The following is an 11,148-nucleotide window of genomic DNA, read 5'->3' as shown; positions in this document are numbered from 1 at the left end:
AAGGAATAAATCAAAGAGATAATGGAGAAGATAGTACACAAGGATTTTATACTGGTTCACCTTCTTGTCCACCGAAGGCTACGTCCAGTACTCTTGTATCACAAGAGATTTCTTCACTAAGAATTATGAGTTGTAATTATAATATCTCACACCGAGATTTCTATGTACCTTACACACCCCCTAATTCTTATTCACTCTTGGAAAACACCTTTCCAAGTGATTCTAATCCCCTTTCTTTTCACACCCCGTGAAAGAAAGGATTCAGTAACAATATTGAAGAATGTAGAACAATGGCAGATTGCCTTTACAAGTATGACAGTAGTATAACTTGTAATCCAATCAACTCTTTAAGTATACTAAATTATAATGCTCTTTTATAAAACTTTGAAACACTTCTAAGCAACTTCAGAAAAATAACTTTTGAAAGTTTGAGTGCTAGCTGCAAAAAGTGTAGAGAAATAACTTCAGAATAAGTTTAAGAGCGTTTTGAAATTTTATAAGAGTTGTGTATTGTTCTGTTTTGTGTTGTGAGAGTTAGAGTGTTTATATAGACTTTCCAAACACCCATGGTGTCTTTCTCAAAGTGTAGGAGTTGTTTGAAGTGAAGAGATTTTGTTTGGAGTGAAAACATTTCATTTTGAAATCTGAAATCTCATGCAACAGTCTTCAGTAATCGATTATTGATAATGGGTAATCGATTACCCAAACTCTCTGTCCATTGTTTATTTAAAAACGAATTAGAGTAATCGATTACACCATTTGGGTAATCGGTTCATCAAATTTTGTAAAACTGGTAATTTGTTACTCAAATGCAGTAATGGATTACTCTGAACAGTTTTAAAGTTCGATAACTCTTTTTCTCACACATGTAACTTGTTACTTAGATGAAGTAACCCGTTACACATTATTTTAAAAATATTTTGAGTATTTTTAAAGTGTTTCATTTTTCTTAAAAAATAGTTTGAGCATTACTACTTTGTATATTTAAGAGTTTTAGGATAGAAGTACCTATAGAGACTTAATCTAATTTTCTTGAAGTTTTAATCTTCTTTGTCTTCATAAGTATTCTTCAATTTCTTCTTTTTGGTGATTTTGGTGTCTTCATCAAAACCTTGCCAAGGTCAGGAGCAAAGATCTCCTTCACACATTTATACTCATAAATCGTCATTTTCGCTTCTTTTCATGAACTTTAAGTCATGAGGGTGAATTTCTCTTTTAATATGTGTATTCCTCTTTCTAGCTCTGAAACATGTATTCATCGATTGAAGTCGTACCTACTCTCAATTGAATTCTTTACTTGGACCTTTCAATCCAATTACTTCATAGCAACTCAAGGGAATTCCCAGAAAACCCTCGAAAATCCTAAGTTGGGTTCACCTCTCGGTCCTTTCCCAATAAATCTAGGAGGTCCAATTTGTTGACCAAACAACTCACTTGAATAAACCCTCAATTTAATGATTCGAATCCCAACACTCAATTAAATAGAAGTAGAAACAAGTCTTTATTGAATGTAAACGGGCATAGCCCCTATTCTAGAAACAAAGGGAATTACCCACTCATGGTAAAGATGAGATTACAAGATTGTAATGAGAACATAGATAAAGTAGATATCTTAAAACCTAACCAAAGTAAAAAAAAAACATCTTCAATCTGATAGAGAGAATCCTAATTTATCATAATTACTAGGGATCGGGCTAAGCCCATCAAATTTTATCTTAAAATATTAAATTTTGGAGCAAAATAGTTGATCTATGATCGTGGGTCTACATACAGTCTAGTCGTGGATCATGCCCTCCATTTGCTGGCTTCCAACATTGTCCAACACATGGCCGTGTCTCAGTACACGACTTGGTTACACGACCATGGATTAGGGCACAACCTGATTGTGTAACCTCCTAAGTTTGGGGTTGAAATTGTTCAATTCACACACAACCATGGGCTTGTGCACAACCTGGCCGTGTCCTGACACTTCTTTTCTTGCTTCCAAGCTCATTGGCGTCCTTCACTAACCCGATTCTAAGCTTTAAGATTCTTTTTCTCCTTTAGTTTGTTTTCCCATGGTCTCAACATCCATTTCTTTCCTTTTTGCATCCAATCTTCGCTCTTTTTAGCCTGAATCTGTTTGATATGCATGACACAACCAAGAACACAAACTTAACCCGAACAAACATAAATAAAGAATAAAAACTATCCTAAAATCCTAATTATGTCCTACAATGTGAGTTAAATGCAATACAAATATAGCACAATTTCACACTCATCATTAACCTTGTTGTATGACATGAGAACGAATATATTGGAGAAATCCTTGCTATAATTCTGACTTTATCCAACTCATCAATTTGGTACAATTTCTAGACATAGATTTAAATCAATTTATCACTTCGTGCATGTTGTTGTCTTAGTTGCTAGACATAGAGCTAATTCAATAACTTAATAACTCTCTAACATGTTAACAAAGAGTATTAGACATAGAGGTATACTTAATGGTTCATATACCTTCATTTGGTTAATTTAGTTGCTAGACATAAAGCTATTTTGATGACCTACTAATGACCAAGTCATTGATGATTAGTAAATTTGAGGTGTTGCATTTAACTCACTTTCACATGCATAGACTAGACATAGTTCTTTATTGCATCAGCTAGTAAATTGACTAAGACATTAGATTTTAACCAATTATTTAGTAATTAGATAATCAAACAAACCAACCAAAATCCTTCTTAAAATAACAACTAGGATTTTAACTGAACACACGATCAACCATGGTGACACAATGCATGGTGACACAATGCATGGTCACCTAGTCTACAAGCACTTTAACAACCACCTTATGAGGACATAAGCTTAAAACTAGAGGATATACTAATTCAGTTTATAGAGATGAATATGACCAACCAAAAGAACATTACTACCTCTGTGAGAAATTTGGAGACTCACGTGGGGCATCTGGCCAAGGAAATGAGTGATCAAGTAGTAAAGCAGATAGTAGAAGAGCAACAAAATCATTCCATACCAGCATTGAACACAATTATGAGGAGCAACGCAGCCCCATCACAACAACAATTGGTGAGTTGATTGGTAATGATATTGATGAGACGTTGGTTTATGAGAATGATAGGGTTATTTAAGAAGAGAACGATAATGATTTTGAGAGAGAGGTTGAAACAAATAAGAGCAAGTCAGTAGTACTTATTAAGATAATCAAACAATAAAAAAAGAAAGATTCAGTCATAGAATGGGATGGAAGAGTAGAGAGGAAAATAAGAAGATAACCCCGATTTACTCATGTTCAAAGAGTTTGAATATTATCCAATAGCGGTATATGCAATCAAATTTTGTGCTGCTTTGGTTGCGCCAACTGTGTGATCCTTAAAGACACATCATCTATCAAGTTATTGACGTTAAAAATGTACTTACTAGGAGACAACCTAATGTCATTGTTGTTTTCTGTTTTTTATTTTCATTATCCTTGTACCTTTGATGTCTGTTTCATGCGTGTATTGAAACTTAGTTGGTAAAAATGTCTTTGTATGCTCGATTCTCTTGGATTGAGGACAACCCAAACTCCATGGATGGGACAAAGCAATGGATTTGATTTGGAACTTAGCTCCAATTTTATAGTATTTTCTTTTCCCTTTTCATTTTTTGCATTGTGTGCTTGCCTATTTAGAATGTATATTGCATGGTTTTTTTTTTTTTTAAATTCTGAAATTCCTGAGTTATAGGGAATTTATTGGGTTAATTTGATTAGGTATTTTGCTTGGATGAAAATATGAGTGCTTAGTGAATGATTGATTTTTGAAATTGTGTGGTTGCACTCATAATTGTAATTGTCATGTTTAGCAACTATGATCATATAGATCTTAGAAATTGTAACAAGAAGTTGTCTAAAATCAGAAGGAATGTATAATACACTAAGTGGTGTGAGTTTTTTAGCTAACACACTATAAACTCGATACTTATGAGTAGATGTCATTGACTTGCACTTCTAGTTTTGCTTGGTCTCTAAGTATCTATGTTTGTATAAGATATAGAAATGATCAAGGCACTTGTTTCTTGAAAAATAACAAGCTCACCAAAAAGCTTACCCAAAATGCATTATCTTTTGTTAGCCCCTTTGATCCCTAAATGTTTTATTGATTATGATCCCTAAGCTAGGAATGAACATAATAACCACCTCCTAATTCTAGTAGGATAAGAAAGGTTGTGTTATATTGTTATACATTGTGGTTGTTTTCAAGTTGGGGAGAAGGAATAGTGTATGTGAAAAAAGTGGAAAGAAACAATATATTGTAAAATTATGTTGTAAATGATCACTTCATCTCATAAAATGAAATATCAAAACCTTACAAAAAGAGGATGATGAAAATATGAATGATGGTGTAATGAAATTAAAAAGGGTACAAAGTTTTCTTATAGTACAAGAAGAAATTTAATACACTTGTGTATTAGTGAGTTTGAGAATTACTCTCTTAGCCTACTAGGATCTTTGTTATAAGGAAAAACCAAATTATTTGTAGCTCAACCATATTACAACTATAAGGAAGACCTTAATGATCCACATTGTATACTATTATTGATGATTATGAGAGAATATCAAAACTAATTTTGTTGTTTGTTCAATCCATGCTAATGAGAGACATACGCTACTTGAGAGAGTGAATTTTTTAAGAGAGATGCATTTCATGATTTAACGACATATGAATTGTTTATTGATGAGATGTTATAGTTCATATATATAACTAAGTATGATGTGCATAATGTGGACACCATCCATTGCCTTAAGTCTTGAAGTTCATTATTTTTACTTGCCAAATTGTGTGAGCGACATCTATTTGAGTTGCATTCCACGACCATTGTAGTATGATTCATATTTGTGTAAATCCAAGCATATTTTTGAAAACTGTAGCTTGGACTATTGTTTGAGGATAAACAAAGTTCTAAGTTGGGGTGAGTTTTTAATTGCCAAAATATCATATTTGAACTATCCATTTTGTGTTACTTTAACTCTTTACTTAATCCAATTTATTGGTTAATTGATCCTGAAAGAATAAAATATATAGAATTTCCAAATATCTTGAGAGTGTTTGTGTAGGCAAAAAACGGGGGGATTATTGCAAAAACCTAAGTTTGAAGCAAAAGCAAAGATTCAACCATGAGTAGTCCGAGTAAAATTGCAACACCGCATTTGTTCACCGTTAGATCGAGCTTAATTTTGGATATGTGGTGCGCTGAAAGGTCGCATTTGACTAAACAAAGCGGTGCACTCAACGTGAGAACCAAAATTTAGACACTATTAAACAAGTTTAACTTGGATTTGTAAGATACAATGGAATATAAACACTTTGTACTCAATTTATTTTAGTTTTTAGGGTAGTTTCACTTGGGTTGAGGTTTAGAAGCAAGGAAAAAGGTTAGAGGGGCCTATCTATGCTCTTTGAGGTGGTAATTTCTTCTCCTTTGAGCTTAGTTTTTCTCTTTGTATCTTTGTGTTTAGTTACCATGATAATGTGTAGCTAAACCTCTTCCTTGTTAGGATTGAATAAAATATGATCTTCATGTATACACCTTGATTCAAATTTGTGTTATTTCACTATGTTTTGATTCTTATGAGTTATTCTTGTGCTTAATACTTACTTTAAGATTGATTACCTTTTGTATGACTTTGAACGAAAATAATGGAGAAGTCCTTGTTGTAATTTAGACTTTATTCAACTCATCAATTTGGTATAATCTCTAGACATATATTTATATTAATTTGTCATTTCGTACAAATTGTTATATTAGTTACTATACATAGAGCTAATTCAATAATAACTCTCAAACTTATTAACATAGACTACTAGACATAGAGTTATGCTTACTGGTTTATATATCTTCATCTTATTTAGTTGCTAGACACATGGATATTTTGGTGAGCTACTAATATGACCAGGCATTGATGATTAGTACATTTGAGGTATTGCTTTTAACTTAGTTTCACTTGAACATACTACTAGACATAAAAGTTTGATTTTGTGAGTCAAAACTATTCATCTTGTGTGTAAAGGTACTAAACATAGAGCTTTTTAGCGTAAGATACTAAATTAAGTAAGAAATTAGCTTTTAGTGTCTTCAAGGTTATTTGTGCGGAAGAATCATTGTTAAATGAGTTAGTATTTTGAGTCAAGTGTGTATTGATAATGAGTAGTAAAATTCAATCCCAACACCTTTATTCCAAATTGTTTAACCATTTAGTTAGTAATTGGTTAACAAAAAAAACCTACCCAAACCCTTTTTAAAACCAACTTTGAATAACAATTTTTAGTTAAAAAGCTATTATCAAGCAAGTCCTTGTAGTTTTGACAATATTTTATACATGTTTACAACAACCCGATTTGATAATTTAATTGACCAATTTGTGTGTTGGAAAATAACGCCATTGTCAGGGATTTGCGTATAGATACTTAGCATTACATCAAAAAAATTATTGCTTTATGTTTTTTATTTTTTTATTTTATTCTCTCCGAGGGAATTGATGTGCACTAGTAGTTTTGTTTGAGTTGTTTATGTAGGGTAAGGTTCAGAGTGAACCATGAGTTATATGATGTTGAATTACGACTTGGACACCTATGATGCACTTATGGCCGAAAGCATGATGCTTTCTCAGCAGCTGAATTTTTTCATTGAACAAATGACCAGTCTTCCTCAACAACTTATCAACTCTCCTCTTGGCCGACAAATGATGAGTGTGATGTGTACTATGGTGATCACCCAAAATACTATTGTTTATCTCCTCAAGCAGAGAATGTAACACCCCAATTCCGACATGCGACCTCTCAAGCCCATGAATATACTGAGCGTGTCACCCCCAAGCTTAAATACCCTCTGCAATATTTTATTCCCCTCCTAGGGGAGCCTTCCGCGACTCGAACCCGTGACCTCAGGGAAAAATAGTCACTATACCACTGAGTCGCTACCATTAAGCTAGTGGTATAATGACTATTTATCCCTAAGGTCACAGATTCGAGTCGCGGAAGGCTCCCCTTGGAGGGGAATAAAATACTACAGGGAGTATTTAAGCTTGGGGGTGACACACTTAGTATATTCATGGGCCTGGGAGGTCGCATGTCAGAACTGAGGTGTTACAAAAAAAGGCGCCTTTTTTGTGTGTCACCCCAAGCTTAAATACTCCCTGTAGTATTTTATTCCCCTCCAAAAGGAGCCTTCCGCGACTCAAAAAAACCAGCGCAGCTACTATCAGGACAACAACTGAGGATTTAACCAAACTTATGATCCACCATGGAGGCACGATGCACTACAAACACCTTACCAATAACCATATGAGGATACAAGCTCAAAACTAGAGGACATACTAATTCAGTTCATGGAGATGAATTTGGCAAACCAAAAGAATATTGATACCTCTGTGAGGAATTTGGAAACTCGAGCAGAGCATCTAGCCAAAAAAATTGTTAGGATTTTTTGAAAGAATGAGGTTTTGAAGTGGTTTTTAATGCACATTAATGTGACCATTTATGGTGCGTTTTGGGTTTGTGAAATAAAAAAACTCACTAGTCCAACATTGCTTGGAGGAGAGAAGTTGAAAGGCTTTATAAGCCTTAAATTGCAACCTTGGGATTGCCCAAGGGGTACAATGGGTTTTGTGAGTGGGTGAGGACTCACTCAAACAAAACCCCTCCACACACATGCGCGTGTGTGCACCACCACTACCACCTCCTCCGCTATCGTCCAGCCGACTCAGCTCAGATCGTGTTCGGGTTTAGGCTTGGGCTTGGGCCCAACATAATTTTAAATAAACATTTATTGATTTCATTTTATTTTGGGCTATTTGGGTTTGGACCGTGTGTTGACCAAGTCAACACACACATTTATCACATAGCATTTGGTGATAGAGCCGTTGGTAATAGAACCGTTGGTGATAGAGCCGTTGGTAATAGAATCGTTGGTGATAGAGCCGTTGGGTGGTAATGTTTTGCACCGTTGGATCATATAGTCGTTTGATCTTTTGCACCATAAGATAGGGGAGCTGTTGGAGGCCTTAGGCTATAAATAGAGGCCTCCTCCCCACATTACAATTTGCATCAAGTTGAATGAGTTTGCCTCTCAACTTCTCTTTCTTCCCTCTTATATTCTATCGATGCATTTCCAATAACCCTCCCCCTTTCTTTCCGTGGAATTTGAGAATTGGCACGTGCAGCCAAAGTGGGAATTTCGAGAATTGACACGGTTAGTCAGTATTGTGGGAAAAGAATTGGCACATGTAACCATATTGTGGGTGTATTCGAGAGTGATTCTTATAGTGCAGCAAGACATCGTATAACAAAGAACTGTGTTATTTTATCCTAGGGACGGCGTGATTGATAGTCTGCTTGCACAATTTTAGTAGTACCACGAAACGTCTTAAAGAGAGAAACCTGGTCGTGACTCAGCCAGTAAGGATTATTTCGTGTGATTCAGAATTGTTGTGAGCTACAGTAACAACAATTTTAAGACGATTCTACTACAATGACATTCATAGATAATATGACTGGATCAAAGAGATATGACTTGAACAAGCCACTTCGGTTTGATGGGACAAATTTCAAACGTTTGCAACATATGATAAAACGTTTCCTCACTATGAGAAAGGTTATCCATATTCTAAAAACCGACATCCCAGTGGTGCTGGAAGAGGCTGAAAAAGAGGAAAGAGATAAACTGGCTACTGAACTAGCTCCCTGGAATGAAAGTGATTACTTATGTAAGAACTTCATTTTGAACGAGTTGTATGATGATCTATATGATTACTACACCCCATACAAGTCTGCCAAATTAATTTGGTATGCACTTGAAAAGAAATATGATACCGAGAAAACTGGGACCGAAAAGTATGTTGTTAGCTGCTACCTCAAGTATCAAATGACTGATGATAAATCAGTAGAGTCTAAGTCTCATGAGATACCTAAATTTTCTCAGGAGTTAATTTCCGAGGGTATGTTCCTAGATGAGAAATTCCAAGTGGCTGTCATATTTGACAAACTGCCTCCTAGCTGGAAGGACTTTAAAAATCTTATGAGGCATAAGACCAAAGAAATATCTTTGGAATCTTTGATCACTCATCTTTGTATTGAAGAAGAGGCTCGTAAGCAAGATCAAAGAGAAGAGGTGATGATTGTCTCCAACAATAGCACTAAGAAGAAATTCTCAAGTGCGATTCTGAAGCCTTCTGCCACTAACTTCAAGAATCATAACCACAATGAAAATATGGCTAAGTACACTAGTTGCAACAAGAATTGGAACCCTCAAAAGGTCCAATATGCTAAGGCACTTACTAAGAATGACTCTGCAAACTGTTTATCTGCTTCAAGTGTGGGAAGCTAGGTCATATGCCACGCTAGTGTAGAAATAAACGTATGGATCTTCCTCCACTGGCCAACATGGCTGATGAGCCATTTGTGGCCGTATTATCTAAGGTCACTATGGTTGGAGGAACTGATGGATGGTGGATAGATACTGGCGCATCATACCATGTCTGCTATGACTGTGCTACGTTAAAAAATACATAGATGACAATGATAAGAATGTGTTGTTTGGTGACTCCCACGCCACTATTGTTGTTGGAACTCGTGATGTGGAGCTGAAGTTTACATCTGGGAAGACTCTGATTCTCAAAGATGTGATGCATACTCCAGAGACGAGGAAGAATCTGGTTTCTGGTTTTCTTCTTAATAAGGCTGGTTTTACCTAGACCATAAGAGCAGACTTGTATACTCTTACTAAGAATGAGGTATTTGTTGGGAAAGGTACGCCATTGATGACATCTTTAAATTAAGTGTTGATGTTTCTATTAATAAAATTTATAATTATGTTTACATGTGTGATTTTAATATTTGCATTCTAGACTTTATCATATTAATAAACATGCAATTTCAAATTTGAGTAGCTTAGGTTTAATTCCGATGTTATCTAAAAATGATTTTGAAATTTGTGAATCATGCAGTCAAGTGAAAATTTCAAGAAAACCTCATAACTCAGTAATACGAGAGTCTGAGCCTTTAGATTTAATACACTCAGATATATGTAAATAAGATGGAACAATAACTAGAAATGGTAAACATTGCTTTATCACTTTTATTGATGTTTGCTCTGATTTTACTTATGTATATCTTATGAAAAATAAAAGTGAAGCTCTTGACATGTTTAAGTTATATGTAACTGAAATTGAAAATCAACTCAATAAGAAAATAAAGAAACTCAGAAGTGATAGAGGCACTGAGTATGGTCTAACATGTTTAATGATTTTTATAAATTAAGTGACATTATTCATGAAACAACTGCACCATATTCACCTGAAATGAATGGTAATCTGGAAGAAAGGATAAAACTTTGATTGAATTAGTTGTAGCTATAATGTTAAGTTCTAGTGCAACACACTCTTGATGTAGGGAAATCTTATTAATTGTATGCTATGTGCTAAACAGAGTCCCCAAGGAAGAATAAAAACAAAATTTCCCCATATGAAATTATTAAGAATAGACAACCAAACTTGTCTTATTTGAGAACTTGGGGTTGTTTGGCTTATGTCCGGATACCAGACCCCAAGAGAGTTAAACTCGCAAGTAGAGCCTATGAATGTGTATTCATTGGGTATGTTGTAAACAATAAGATGTACGAGTTTTATGACCTTAAAGCGAAAGTGATCATTGAGTCCAACGATGTAGACTTCAATGAAATGAATTTCCCTTTTAAATAGATGAATAGTGGGGGCATAACGACTAGTCACATACTTTTGATTAACATTAATGATAATAACGATGGGTTAGAAATATAACCTAGAAGAAGTAAGAGAGCAAGGACTGCTAGAGAGTATGTACCTGATTATATGGTCTATACATTGAAAGATGATCCATCAACATTCAAAGAAGCTTTGACTTCTTTGGATGCTGATTTGTGGTAAGATGCCATAAATGATGAGATGGATTCTCTAGAGTCTAACAAGACCTGACATTTAGTTGACTTGTCTCCTAGTTTCAAACCAATTGGTTGTAAGTGGATATTGAAAAAGAAACAGAAACCTGATGGGACAGTGGATAAATACAAGGCTCGCCTTGCATCCAAGGGTTTCAAGCAAAGGGAGAATGTAGATTTCCTTGATACCTTTTT

The 11,148-nt window shown here is 34.9% G+C and overlaps 1 long non-coding RNA gene across 1 annotated transcript in view; it reads right to left on the bottom strand.

The window, feature by feature from the left end:
* Positions 1-10,938, bottom strand: part of LOC109335713 — a 12,416-nt gene extending 1,478 nt beyond the window's left edge. The window contains exons 1-2 of the long non-coding RNA XR_002106237.1: positions 10,799-10,938; positions 7,711-7,712 (exon numbers count right to left, since the gene is read on the bottom strand). This is a non-coding gene — a long non-coding RNA (uncharacterized LOC109335713). The remainder of the gene's footprint in view (positions 1-7,710; positions 7,713-10,798) is intronic.

This window comes from Lupinus angustifolius, chromosome LG20 (genome assembly GCF_001865875.1).
Source record: "Lupinus angustifolius cultivar Tanjil chromosome LG20, LupAngTanjil_v1.0, whole genome shotgun sequence".
In the NCBI taxonomy this organism is placed as follows: Eukaryota; Viridiplantae; Streptophyta; class Magnoliopsida; order Fabales; family Fabaceae; genus Lupinus; species Lupinus angustifolius.
Note: the sequence above shows the minus strand (reverse complement) of the source record. Positions and strands in the feature narration are given on the sequence as shown.